We start from the raw sequence: 16,000 nt of genomic DNA on the forward strand, positions 1-16,000 counted from the left end.
TGGAAAGAATAAGTCAGGGTCAATATTTGGTCCATGTCTCCCTAGGAAAAAGGAATTCAGCATACCACCATTGACTTAATGGACGGTAATCCTTCGCAAGTAACCCTAGGCATAATGTATCTATAAATACTTCTCTCCTAACATAGAAGGGGAGGTCTCATAACTTACACATAATACTTAAAGCAACACACTAAGAGACAGTTTATCACCCACATGAGCAAGACTTCTAAAACCAGAGTAACATTATCGTACAGGACTTCTCGTCGCTGTGGATAACTCCCTACCACCCTAACTGTTATAAACCTATTAAGGTCTCTAAGTATCCCCTACATTTGTAGGAATATCATGCACACCTGTACTTTTTGACCAGTACATTGGCGTCCATCGTAGAGCCCTGATGAAACTAACCTGGGTTACACCTCTTTCATTCTCATTCCTTCCGTCTTCCCTCCAAAGATGGTCGACAAAATTCTACGCTTCAATACAAACGGCATAGCCAGAGGTTTAGGTAGGGGAGATAGTTTTATCTCCTCCCGAAGGAAATACTTTGTTCCACTTCTTGATCATTTGCTTCTAGGTTTGTCTTTTTTAGAGTACATGCACAATCAATAACCTCTACTTCTAATAGTTTAGGGTTAGTTTCATCAAAAGTAACATGAACAGGTTTTACTGTAATTATGGTTCTTCTCTTAAAAACTCTAAAATCTTTGTTCAAAGGGGAATATCCTATGAATATGCCTTCATAAGCTTTTGCGCCAAAATTTTCGAGGTTATCTTTCCCATTGTTAAGGAAAAGCATTTTCACAAAAAAAATGTAAATGAGAGATATTGTGTTTTCTTCCTTTATATAACTCATAAGGTGTCCACTTTTGAATTGGTTTTTTTAAGACACGATTCATAATAAAGAAAGAAGTGCTTACTGCATCAGCGAAGAAGTATTTTGGAAGACTTTCCTCATTAAGAATCGTCCTTGCAAGATTTTTTAGATATCTATTTCCTTCTCTACCATCTCGTTTTGTTGGGGAGTATATGGAGTGGAAAAAGTATGATGAATACTTTTCTCGTTAAAAAATATTTCAAATTCCTCATTTTGGAATTCCCCGTCGTGATCACTTCTAATGGATGCAACACTTACTCCTTTCTTATTCTAAATAACCTTGACTAGTATTTGAAAGGCATCAAACATGTCTCTTTTTTGCGATAAGAATAATGTTCTGGTGTAGAGAGAGTAGTCATGCACAACTAGAAGAGTGTAGTTGATACCACTGAGACTTATAGTTTTAGATGGCCCAAAGAGATCCATGTGGAGCAGTTGTAAGAGCCAAACTGTGGAGGTAATATTTTTGCTTTAAAAGAGGCCCTTACTTGCTTATCCTTTTGGGACATATTACATAATTTTGTTCTTTTTAAATTGTAAGTCTGGAAAACCAATTACGAGATCCTCGCAGACCAACTTGTTTAAGTGGTTCATATGGAAGTGAGTTATTCTTCCATGCCATTGCCAAGATTAATCCTTATTACTCATGAGACATACATCATTTGAAGGAATTTTACTTATGACCCTGCATCCACGAGAATTAAAGGTTATATTGTTACCTTTGTCTCATAATTGACTTATACTAAGTAAAGTATGCTTTAACTCTTCAACCAAAAGAAATTACCCAATTGTTGGACTGAGGGACTTACCGACAGTACAAAAATCTAAAATCGTTCCCTTATTATTATCACCATAAGAGACAAAACTATCTTTCTTAGGAGTGAAGTATAAGAATAAAGTTTCATCACCGGTCATATGATTTGAATAGCCGTTATATTGGTACCATTTAGCATTCGAAATTGTAAAGTATTTGGGAAATAAAAACTCACGTCTTAACTTTAGGGTACCCATACCATTTTGGGTCCTCTACTGTTAGTACCATAAATAAGAGGCTACCTTATCATATTTATGATTTTTCATGAGATAAATGTTTACTTATTCATAATCTGAGGACTTCATGTCATTGTCATCCCACGCGATGTAAGCTTTCTTGCCCTTTTTATGAGGTTTATTAGATTTCTTTTGATTCCAATTTGCCTTTTCTCTATAGGGAAGTTTGGTATGATATGTCACTTCTTTCCATATTGGTAGCATGTGGAAATGGATGAAGTTTTTTCTTCACTTTTATCTTGCTCTTCTTTTGTTGGTTCTCATGCTTCAAGAATTTTATAAAGTTTTGTACCATGACTAACATGTCATCATCAGAATAAGAATCCTCAACTTTAAGAGATGTACTTTTGTTCTTCTTTTCTCCTCCCTCATTCATGTCAAGTCTTTTAAGCTTCATCTCATATTCTTGTAGTTTATCGAGACATGTGTGTGTGTGTGTATGTGCATGTGTGTGTGTATGCATGTGTGTGCGTATGTGCGTGTGTGTTGAAAATGTTTTTCCTAAAGTTATCATATGAATCACGATATGGATGAATCATGTTTGTATTTGATTCATGTTCTCTCGAGGTTTCAATATGAACAAATTATACTCGTGAGCTAATTTGCCCAATCTTTCCATCTTTTCCTCAGTAGTTCCTTCATGTATAATTTGAAGGATGTCCCATATTTCTTTTGTAGTATTGTAGTGAGAAACTCATAAAAACTCATTAAGACCAAGAGCGATAGCGATGATAGTTTTCTCCTTCAAACTGCGTTGCATGATTTCTTTATCATCTTTGGTCCAATCTTTTTCAGGTTTGTTTACTAAAACACCATCAACTTCGTGTGTAGGAACAAATTGACCTTCCTTCACAACCTTCCAAATACCAAAATATATCCCTTCGATGAATAACTTTATCTTCTATTTCCATAAATTATACCTTCCTCCATTAGAGGATGGGGGTTTATTTAGTGAATAGCTTAAATATGTTTTCTACATTGACGATTAGTCTTTAACAAGAGTTAAACTCTGGATACCACTTATTGGACAAGTGACTTCAAGCACAAGAGGGGGTTAATTATGGTTTTCAAAATTCATGATTAATATAAACATTTTCTTACTTAAAAACACCATTTGTGTTATTAAATAGATATAGAGAGAGAATCAACTAAAATGATTTAGAATAATAAAGTAAATGACAGAAATTAAAGAGATAGGGTTAAAGTGATGGAACCGAGATTTATACAGGTTCGGCTGAATATTGGCCTACTCCTTCCCCAAGAGATCTTATTAAGAGTTTTAATAATAATATTTAGCTATTAAAGTTTATGCCCATGAACCTTCGTTACAAGCTAATCGAGATATTTTACACTAGCTTATGCCTCAAACCAAACAAGAGTTTTTTCCATGGGCTAAACTCATGAACCAAGTAAAAATTTTACCGGCTAATCTCAATAGCCAAACATAACTTTTATAGGCTAAGTTCTAGAACCAAAAAAAGATTTTCACTAATTTATCTCAAGAATAAAACACGTACCTTCAAGATAATTGTACTATTGAACTAAACAATTGTATGACACTAGTACAATACTTTCGTCATAAGTATTTTTCACTCACGAGACACTAAGGTAATTTTGGTGAAGAGAAAATATAAAAGATAGAATAGGAGAGTAATAAAATACCAAGAAATAGGGAAACTCTGAATTTCAATGTGTTTCTAAATGAAGATATGCCTCCTTTATATAAGATAAAATGAAGCTCGAAAAAGAAATAATACATCGGCTGAATCAATGTCATAATCAATTAGGCTAATCGATTACTGACCTTCAATAATCGATTGTTCAGGCAATAAATAGAAGGTTTGGAAATTTAGTCATTACCAGTCATTAAGAGACTTAGTATCTTAGAAGTTACTCTCCTACTCTCACAAGACAGTGGTCACTCAGACAAACATGACTAGCTGAGCTTTCACACTTCATATATTTTACAACTCAAAAGCTTCCAAGTTCCTTTACTAGATATACCGATCATATAAGCACTTCTCTATAAACTTTAACCTTATACTTTATGAGACTTTAGATATCTTAAAGTTAATCACTACCATTAAGGAGTTGGAAAGACACCACCTCTAACTTTTATAAGCATCAACATTATCGTCATTAAAACATTAGGATAATTAACAATATCAAGATCATTTTCTCGATATGAGCAAGCACATAGATCCAAAATGACAACTAGATATAGTACTATATGAAAAAATTTATAACACATAGACTAACCTTAAACACCCCACGTCTGCGAGTACACCATACGCTTAAAAGAAAATATTCAATTTCATCTCACAACATTCTAATGCAATAGTATAAGAGGAGAAAAAATAAAATATAATCTTAAAATGCTTTTGCCTATTTCGTTTCAAAACAAAGAATTACAGTCCATATATATAGTCTTGGCCTTATTTCTTTACAATATTATCCAATATGCGACTTCTTAAACATGTATATTTTCAACCAACATCAACGTACAAATGTGTTGGTTAACAGTTAATGGTTAATATTGTGTTAATGTAATTTAAAATATCCATCTTGTAATATTATAGACATTATTCTACTTGATTAACCTATACACTTCATGTACTTAGTGATGTTATATCACATCACTCTAGCTATTTATAAAAAATAATTCCTCAAAATAGTTAAAATTTATTTAAAGTATTGAGGATAAATTCTTATTTAATTTGACACATTATAAAAATTATTATAATAAAAAATTTACCTCACTCATTTATTTTTTAGCATGATGCATCTTTATTGATCTACTATAAATATAAGAAAGTAATATACCAATAAGTTTACATATTAACCCTAATTAAAGCTAATTTAAGAGCATATTTTATGTCCCTAATGGTAATTTTTGACCCCTAATCTATCCATTAGTTATTAACTTACTTTTATTTTATTTAATAGGTTACTTAGTTACTACTTTTCTCTTTCCAATACATCAATTACACTATTTTTGGAAATCTCAATACTTGATCCTTCAATAATCCATTCATATTGTACCTTACTATATCTATTCTTAACCTTTTTATTTTCCACCTACGTTTCTCTCTTATGGCCATCTCAATAGTTGATCCTTCCTCTCTTATGGTCATTGTTCTCCCTTCTTTCTTTCTCTACCCGTTCTCTTTTTCTTTACTCCTTCTTCATTATACTCCTTTAACAAAGGATGAGGGAATTACATAAGATAAAGAAGAAAGCTTACACGAAGATGAAAAACAAGAGACTTCGAACCGACCACCTTAAGATTGGACAATTACAAAGGATCATTCATTAGATCAAATCTTGGGAGACATCAAAAGAGGTGTAAGTACTAGGTCATAGGTTAATAATTTATGTAAGTATTATGCTTTCTTTTCTCAAGTTAAACCTAAATCGATATCTGATGTTTTACTTAACGATGGATGGTTATTTTCCATGCAAGAAAAATTGATCCAATTTAAACGTAACAACATTTAGGACCTTGTTCCGCGTCTGATTGACAAAACCGTCATTGAAACGAGATGGATATTTAGGAACAAGATGGATGAAAATGGTGTAATTACTAGAACTAAATCAAGATTAGTAGCAAAAGGATATAATCAAGCTAAAGGAATAAACTACGAGGAGACTTATGCTCATGTAGCCCGTCTAGAAGCTATTAAACTCCTTTTTGCATTTGCTTGCTATCTGGACTTTAAGCTTTACTAAATAGATGTTAAATATGATTTTCTTAATGGCCATATAAATGAATAGGTGTATGTCTCGCAACCTCTGGGTTTTGAGGATCACGATAATCCTAATCATGTCTTTAAATTGAAAAAAGAGCCATCTATGGTCTCAAACAAGCTCAGAGAGCTTGATATGAGCGATTGTGTGGAATTTTCATCAAATAAGAATTCAATAGTGGGAAAGTCGACACCACTTTATTTATAAGACATAAGGAAAAACATATTATCTTTGTTCAAATTTACGTAGATGATATTATTTTTGGATCTACTAATGAATCTCTTTATTGAGAATTTGCAAGTTTGGTCCAATGAGAATTTGAGATGTCACTTATAGGAGAACTAACGTACTTCTTAGGATTGCAAATAAAGCAAGTCAAAGAAGGTACTTTCATAAGTCAAACGAAATATTACATATATATTTTCAAGAAGCTCGACATGAAAGATTCAAAGAGTATCTCAACACCAATGACTTCAAATGTGTTTATTGACAAAGATGGAAGAGGAATAGATTTCGATGTAACCAGATATATTGGTATAATTAGATCCTTATTCTATTTAACCACAAGTAGGACATATATCATGTTTAGTGTGTGTATGTGTGCTAGATATTAAGCATCGCCTAAGGATTCTCACTTTAAGATCGCAAAACAAATTTTGAGGTATCTTAAAGAAACCTCCCATAATGGTCTTTGGTATCCTAAAGGTAGTGCTTGTAGGTTAATATGTTATTTTGATTCTATTTTCACTGGGTGCAAGTCGGATAAGAAAAGTACTAGTGGTACTTGTCACTTATTTGAAAGTAGTTTAGTTTCTTAGCACAATAAGAAGCAGTATAACGTTGCTCTTTCTACCATCAAGGCTAAATATGTAGGCGCTGGTAGTTGTTATGCATAAGTCTAATGGATAAAGTAACAATTATTAGACTATGATTTAAAACTTGGTTGCGTTCTGATTAAGTGCGACAGTACTAGTGCAATAAACCTCACTAAGAATCTGGTACTTCATTCACATACCAAACACATTGAAATCCGACACAATTTTGTTAGAGATCATCTGGAAAAAGAGGAATTTGTTTTTGAATATGTTGACACTAAAAGTCATTTTGTTGACATTTTCACAAAACCATTATCATCAAATCCCTTTCACAATATTTGTTTGGATTTGTGAGGATTTTGTTTAGTTTCATTTTCTATATATATATATATATTTTCACTAATACTATTTTGTAGCAAATCATTGCTTTTACCGAACTACAACGGTATGTCTTTATAACTCTTGTATCCAGTTTATATCATTCTATGTGTTTGTTCTAGAGTTATGCATTGGTTCATTTATTTCCTCATTATCGTACTCATTCATCTATAACTTATGTCTTTGATTGTTCTTATTTGCATTTAAATATTTTTAAAATCATGTTGCTAATTACGTGCATTTGAGCATTTGTATACTTGTTCATGCATTATTTATGATTGTTAATGCATTCCTTGACATATAAGTTTTGATCACTTAATTATTAACTGTTGAATGTTAGTGTTACATGTCTATTTTCATTTTGTTGCTTGTGACATGTTCATCTTCATGTTCAGCATCCGTTTTTTGTTGTTGTATATGCTTTTTAGCTGTTTAGCTCATATGTTCATTGGAATTATTTGTTGGTGGTTGTTTGTTTAGTTTTAGTCGCATTTTGATATATCTCTTTTTGATGTTGTCAAAGGGGGAGAAGTTGTAATGAGCCTATAATTGTTTTATGCATTTTATGTCGTGGTTTGTATGCAATGTTTAAGGGGAAGCATAAGTGGTTTTTTCGCGTTATACTTAAAGTCGATTGAATTCCAAGAGAAAGCTTGCCAAGCATAAAAAGGGAGAGAATATAGTTGCATGTTCCTAATACATTCAGGGGGAGCACCATGATACGATTATCTTGTTGCTTGCCTTATCACTTTCATCTTTGATTTACTTTCGATTATTGAGTCTCCTTCATGATTGCCGTCTATGAATCAAGTTTCGAAAAGATTCATTTTTAGCATGCAAAATCCATTGGTTTTGTTTGAGCTTGATCATGATGCTTTTAATCAATTGCATGAGTAAGTGTAATAAGAGTCATATGTGATATTGACTCAAGTTAAATGGAAATAAAAATCTCAAAGTCTCAAATTTTTTGAAAATTTGAGGTTTTGGGTGTTTGATTCGAATCAAGCACAAATCCTGATTTGAATCATTTTGAATAGAGGAAAACTAGACATTTCCAAACCATTTAATTCGAATCAAATTTGACAAATTATTCAAATCATCAAACTCAGGGTCACCTGTTCCTCAATTGATTCAAATCACACTTTACATATGATTTGAATCATGCAATTTTTCCATATTTTTCTCAGTTGGCTCAGCTTGTTTGGTCCGAATCAAATTTAACACATGATTCGAATAATTAGGTGTTTGATTTAAATTACAATTTCCTCTTAGATTCGAATCAACGGAAAATTGGATAAAAACTCAATTTTTCTTTTATCCCACTTCACTGGTTCTTTTGATTCAAATCATGAAATGCTTTTGATTCGAATCTAACTGGATTTTTCAACCATTTTTCAGTGCTTAATCTCAAGCACATATAAAACCTTTTTTCATCATTTATCCTGTAATGAATCATATCGAGCATCATATTCAACATTGTGATTCTGTGAAAAATCAATTTCCTCTATTTTGAAATTTCAAAGTTCTTGCAACGAAACTCTTGCATCTTCAACTTCAATTTGATTTAGATCTTGATAACGAGAGATTTGTAATTGACTGAAGGAGACACATTATTGAAACTAATCGTTCTTGAATATTTGGTTGAAATTTTCAGGTTGTTTGAAAGAATGAGGTGATTGTCAATGGTGATGACAAATTCCATTGAAAATAAATAAGTTCTTCTAAGAATTGCCTTAGTAGTGACTGTATGGAAATCTACGGATAAGGTGGAGTTCTTCTTAAATCTTTAGACAATTCATCACTCAAGGAATCAGTAGGATCAAAGGGTTGATTGCTACACACAAATGCTTGGAGCAGATTGGTGATATTGGAAGATTAAAAAACGTTAATCGAGTAAATATTACGCATAAGAGTTTGGCATTGTGTTGTATGCAAGTCAAGATCCATATAAGAGATTTTAAATTTTCTCAGATGTATTGGGGATTTGATGATTATATGAACTCTTGAAAATATTTGTCAAATAAAAAGAACAATCCAGGTTCCAATGGGAAACCATTGAAAAGTGCACATATACAAAACGAGGATGAACTCCGAAGCATTATAAATCTTGGTGACATCTCTCTCTCTCTCTCTCTCTCTCTCTCTCTCTCTCTCTCTCCCTTACTCTTGCATTTAATTTCGTAGTATTCGCATGCTTAGGTATTTCAATTTTAGCGTAGTTTATTGTTGATTCAATTGATAGTGATTTATTACGTAAGCATTAGGTTTGATTGGAAATTGGATACCTTATTGAGTTGAATTGGTGATTAATATTTTGAGAAACAATTGAATTTAGAATTCTCTACATTGAATCATTGTATAAACACACCTCGTGGATTATACAATCGAATCAATTGAATACCTAGTGTTTCATCATATTCATCTTTGGTGTTTATGGACGATTTAGTGTTAACATGATCGAAATTTCGAATAGTATGATTTCACATTTTTCGCATCAAACCTTCCGCTCGTGATTTTTGAAAAAACTCTATTTATTTTTGTAAATGGAGGTTGAATTTTATTTGGGTTTACTCACCCCCTCTAGACCATTTTCTACTCATCATATTCACACCCAACAGGGGTCATATTGGCTGGAGAGATATGGGCGAAAGACATTATTCTAAGGACATACTCCAAACTGTTCATATCTCAAATAATAGGGGAGCCACAAGCCAATGACTTTTTGTTACAAAGATACTTGAAGCTAGTAAGAGAGAAGCTGGAAAAATTCAAGACGTCTGAGCTTGCACATATCCCACGAGAAGAAAACACTTGGGAAAATGTACTTTCTAGACTAGCAAGTATGAGAAATTGTGGAGTTAACCATTCTTTTATCGAAGAAACTATGAATGTTCTAAGTATTGAAACCCTAACATACATAGTGATGGTCGTGAAAAATGTTGGCTAACCCTATTGGATGTCCCCAATTAGGACATATATAGAACAAGGAATTCTCGCGTCCGACCCGAATAAAGTCGTTATGATAAAAAGAAGAGCGAGTTTGTATACCGTGATTAATGGAAATTTATATAGAAGAGGTTTGTCTACCCCTTTGTTAAGGTGCCCAGAGAAGGAAAAGCCTGCCTACACCCTCTTGTAGGTACATGAAGAGATAGCCGAAAAACATCTTAGTGTTTGAGAAATAACCAAAAAGGTTTTGAGAGCAGGGTATTACTGCCCATCCATGGTTCAAGACTCAAAATAATATGTGAAGAAATATGACCAATGCTAGTGGTACGAAGACATCTTTAATGCCTCATCAACATAACTGCACATGTTAGCATCAATGTGGGCCTTCTTGTAGTATGGTTTGGACATCCTCATCCTGTTTGCACTAGCTCTAAGCCAACTTAGGTATCTAATTGTAGCGTGGACTAATTCACCAAATGGATCGAACCAGAATCATTGATGAATACCACATTTGTAAAAATATTGAAGTTCTTCAAATTGAACATCCTGGCTAGATTTGGAGTTCCTCAAACCATTGTGACGAACAATAGGACATAGTTCATAGATAGAAGGTTAAAAAGCTTGTTCGAAGAATTGAAGATTAAACAACACTTTGCCTCAGTAGAACACTACCAAAAAAATGGACAAGCAGGGACAACTAATTGGGTATTACAAATAGGGATAAAGAGGATGCTCGAAGAAGCTAAAGGAAATTGGATTCATTAATTACCACACGTCTTATGGGAACACCGGGTAACTCCCAAATTAATAACCAGTGAAATTCCTTTTTGCCTTACCTATGGTATTAAAGTTTTTATCCCACTAGAGGTCGAAGAGCTAAGTTGGAGGACATCTCATCCTCTACCAAGATAATTAAACAACCATGCGATTAGGGAAGAAATCAACCTCTTGGAAGAAAAAGGACATTTGATGCCTTCACCAATATTGATATAAAGCAAACCATAATCTCCAAATACAACCGACATGTCTGACATTGAGAATTCCAAACACGAGACTTAGTACTACACATGGCTGATATCGGGGGGAAAACACTCAGGATAACAAGCTAACAACAAATTGGGAAGGACTGCATAAAGTTAAAGTCAATACATGAAAAAGGACATATACTCTAGAAACTTTACTAGGGGAACAAATACCGAGGACGTGCAAGCTAAATCGATACTTCAATTGAAAAGGGGGGAGAATCAAATTGTTATCCTTATTAGATGTAATCCTATGATATATAATTATATGATGACCTTTTCTCCATTATCATATCAATTGCATATGTATCATTTATTTTTATTTTTAGGAAGCATGAAAGATGGTGCATTTGACGCACCCCTTCTTAGGATATAACCACTTTAAAAGCGTAGGTGGTGGAGCCTAAGAAACAGCCCCTTGATCCGGGTGAAAAACTTAGGGGAAGGAACGAGGGCTTAACCCCTTGGCCGATGATAGTCCTCTATGATGAAGAAAGAAGACCTAACTCCCATCGAATGGGACGGGTAATCGCAAAGTCCACCATACCAAATCAAGTCAATTCCTATAGAAGGAACATGCTAAGGTGAAAGGAAGGAAGACATGCCAATACCCAATGAATAAAACAAATGCTAACTAAAAACAACAGACACTAGCAAAATAAGCAAAACGGTGCAATAAAAATCCTTTAATTTACAACGCGAAAGATAATTACAAATTATAATGAAATTTTCACGGGGTCAACCTCAACTTATCACGGAGAGCCTGAACATCCGGGACAAACATCTCTAGTTGCTCTATGACATTCTTGAAAACATCTCTTCCAAACCCTTTGCCAAAAGATTTAGGAGTTGTTTATCTAGGTCAACCATTTCAACCTGGAAAATCCTCACTTCGTGAGAGTGTATCTCTTTTTGTTCTTTAAACTCTACTTCAGTGACCAAGACACATAAATACGAAGTTTCCAAAGAAAACTCCACCTCTTGGGAATCTTTCTTTTCCTCTTCAAGTGCGGCCTCCAGGTTATCCGACCAGCTTTATGGGAGTTCCATGAAGTTTTACCTCATTCTAAAAGGGAGAAATTTGGTCTAGCCTGAGGGAGAGCCGAGAAAACTCTCATCGAGAGTAAAGAACTTCTACAATGACAATTTCATGTTGCTTCCACAAAGATTAAACGTCTTGAGGGATATTAATTGGGACTAAGAGTTCCCCATGGCCAGTTATAACTAAAGTCATGATGGACTTTTCTACAACATTTGGAAGGCTGGCTCTGCCAATAACCCTGACTTACCTTTTTCATAGGACTTTCACACATAAGCGTAATCATCAACAAACACACATATACACACTTTTATTTTTGAAGCAATACAGAGCATCCAATGGTCGAAGGCATGGGGTAACTGAAGGGAAAAGACCATGTCATGATCAACCAACCAGTTGAATGACATGAGTTTGCCCAGAAAGTTTCAGTTCTTTTAGGAGGAATTTCCACCCGTACATGATCCTTGCCACGATTCCTCATAGTCCCGACCAAATCAACAACCCTATAGTTGTAATTCTTACTTTGCCTCTTAGAGAACTGTTGAGCTGATCCCAATGACACTCTCGTTGCTATAACTGGAGAAACTATGCCATCTTCTACTAAAAAAGTAGGTATCTCCATCGGCATATCAATAGGAGAAGACACAACCGCAACCGTAGATGAGGAACCATCCTCTCCATCACCCTTCATATCATTTGAAAAAAAAACAAAATAATTATTGAAGCAAGAGTGACATGACCTAACACTAGTCAAATATGGCAAAGACGAATCAATTACTAAAACATTTTTTCATCTCCTCGATGAAACCCACATTTGCAAAGTCCTAATATCTTATCAAATCATCAAAAAATGAAAGTAAAAGAACCTTCATATTCTTCTCTTCGATAGTAAGAGAGCTATAAGAGACAAAGTAAAAACCAACTATCGACTCAAAGTGATTCAGCGACTAGAACCTCCGAACTCTGTTTGTAAAAATAACATACCCGAATAAGAAGTTGAGATGTCATAGAATTTGGAACGAGCCATTGGAGAGATGGGGGTTTCCAAGAAGTAACGAGGTTTGAACTTTTAACAACTTTCGGTATAGACAAGGAAGACTTTGTTGTTACTATTTTGATGAAGGGAAACTAACCCATGGCCTTGCCCCTTCTTCGTTTGAAGTACAGTTGACCGAAAAAAGATGGAAGAAGATTTTTTTTGAAGCAGATCCTATTTTCCCTTTATATTCATACAATTATTAAAACACTCTTATGAAAGCCAAAATAATTAGATGAAGTTGAGAGGCGACAATACGAAGGTGGTCCCAAAACCTCCTTATCAAAAGTAGTCAAAGGTAGTATGATGCCTAACTTTTAAAAAATGCAAGCATATAAGGGAATAAAGCACCTATCAACCTGGCTGCAAATCCTTTTGTTGGTTGGGATAAGAGAGACAAACCAATTAGAAGATGTCCCCACTTCGACGATGACATCCAATTAAGAAACTTCTTGGGTGTAGGAGGAAACTAACCCCATATACATATGGTATATCCAAAGATACTAGTATGCATCAATTGACAACAACAAATCCTCAAGTTGAACCATACCCGCTTCCGCGTCATAAAACGGCTCATTCGAATCAGCGGTAATAAAATAATTTTGAAAGGAAGCACAAACCCTATAATGCCTATGAGGATAATATTTCTCGAGAGACTAGATAAAGCAACTGATCTCTTGCTCCACCAACCTAGATAAAGTAATAGCCATTCGACATGGGAAAGTGAAGTGACACGAATGTTGATTTCCCCCATCGACAAATCATCCTCATTATCTGAAGAGTCCAATCCTGATCCAGAGCTACCGATTGGCACATTTTGGGCACGAATAAAAGAATCCGCTATGTAGAAAATATTCACAAGTTATGGATTGTTAACTTCAACGAATGATGAATTCTCATAACTATTAAATCCAAGGGCCACATTTATAGGCACATTCTCAAGGTTGGCCATAGTGACATACTAAAGGGAGATAAAGACGTACCTTGAGAAAGAGAACATGGGAAAAATAAAAACCCTCCACAAGAAGATGTCAAATGTCTAGATGTGCCGGACCTCACGAACAATAGGACAAACTCAGGGGAGATAGGGAGATATCGAATGGTAAACAAAGCAAAAAGGATGCTTGAAAAAGGGGTCCAACCATTTATAATGGAGTAAGTAAAAAATAACGTCCCAAATCATAAGTAAAAAGGGATACCAAGGGTGATGGTTCGATCTTCATGAGGAATACAAGTAACTCAGACGCACTCGAGTACCATAGAAAACCAAACAACGCCCTAACTTGTAGACCCGAAACCATCTGCATGGAAAATAAGCAAAACGTTTCAATGATGGGAAGGAAATTTAATGCACTTATTCCCTAATGTTTTCATAACTACCCCATAAGTTTCCCACTTCTCCATATAGATGAGCATGATAACAAGTGCCTTCACGACTTTGAAAGGATTTCTAAATAGTAAAGGCCCTACAAGCCTTTATGGCATTTGTTATGGGCCGGACAAAGACCCAGTGCAAGGTCCCAATCATGCATAGTCCAATTAAAAGCATCCAATGTATATATTAACCACATGTGAGATTCGATGTACACTTTTTTGATCTCCACTTTTACTATGTTCATTTTGAGCTCTTTAACTAACTTGGGTGTTGGAGTTCTAACCTTTCAGGTCCACTCCGTGCCACCGTATTAGAGATTAACATCACTGTTTTCAGACTTCAACATCTAAAATCAACATCAATTCTAACTCCAACATGAAACATACATACACACACACACACAAATATATATATATATATATATATTATATATATATATATATATATATATATATTATATATATATATATATATATATATGAACAGAAAGGAAAAAAAGAGAATTAAAAAAGGGAGAATGAATAAGGATATATGAAAAGTAAGAGTCCGAGGTAGAGAGCTATGGAGAGAAAGAGAGACAAAGAGTATGAAATAGGGAAAAGGAAAAAAAGTGAGGAGGATAGAAAAAATGAGATGAAAAGAAAGAATGAAAAAAAATGGAAGGTGTACAAAATGAGTGAGAGAGTGAGAAAATGAGAGAGGACAAAAAAAAGAGTTAAGAGATATGAAAATTTAACAAGAGAGAAAGAATGAGATACCAATAAATAAATAGAGATTGATGAAACAATAAACATGTAACAAGTGAAAAGGACTAGGAGAATGGGAAAATAAAATATAATAGATGAGAAGGAGGAAGACGATGAGAAAGAGGAAAGGGAGGAGAAAAAAGAGAGAATGAAAGATAGAATGAGCGATCTCTCTCTCTCTCTCTCATAATTTATCTCTCTTTATATAATTATTTTCTATCCCACTTCTCTCCCCCATTCTATTCCTCTATCTCTTTTTTCATTTCTTTTATTTCAATCCCTTTCCCCCTCTCTTTATCTTACATCTGTTATCGCTTTCTCTTCTTAATTGAAAAACTATTTGTAGGTATTACATTAAAATATTGTAAATTTTACAATCATTCTTTTTCCATTTCCTTTATTTTTTTTATGGCGTTATGCCATAAAAAAGTTGACATGATAGTGATACGTAGTCTTCCATTAATCAAATGAGGATTGACCTAACAAAAGAGACTCAAATGTATACAAATAGTTTCATATAGTCATATTCAATTTTTTTATAGGGACTAAAATTAAAAAACTACAATTTTACAAATACAAATTAACCCTTATATTTTTATTAAAAACAAAAAACGAACAAACTTATGCAGTGTAATCTAAAAGGCTTCACAAACAATATTTATTTTAATTTTTTTTTCCAAAATTCAAAATTTTCATGTCCCCCCCCCCCCTCATTCATCTTTAAATTAACTTAATTTAATTTTGCCTAAACTTTACTCAACTCAATTTTTTTTGTTTCCTATCTTTTAAATTACTTTTTTTATAACTTTTTTATAAGTATTTTATTTGTATAATTGGACACATATATAATTATTTATGGTTGTTTATTGTAAAATACACGATAACAACATATGTTTTAACGTGATTTGTTGTATCAATCTCATCTTTATTGTAGAATAAAATAGTCTCACTTATTATATTTATATA

This window comes from Lathyrus oleraceus, chromosome 6, assembly GCF_024323335.1.
Source record: "Lathyrus oleraceus cultivar Zhongwan6 chromosome 6, CAAS_Psat_ZW6_1.0, whole genome shotgun sequence".
NCBI classification, from domain to species: Eukaryota; Viridiplantae; Streptophyta; class Magnoliopsida; order Fabales; family Fabaceae; genus Lathyrus; species Lathyrus oleraceus.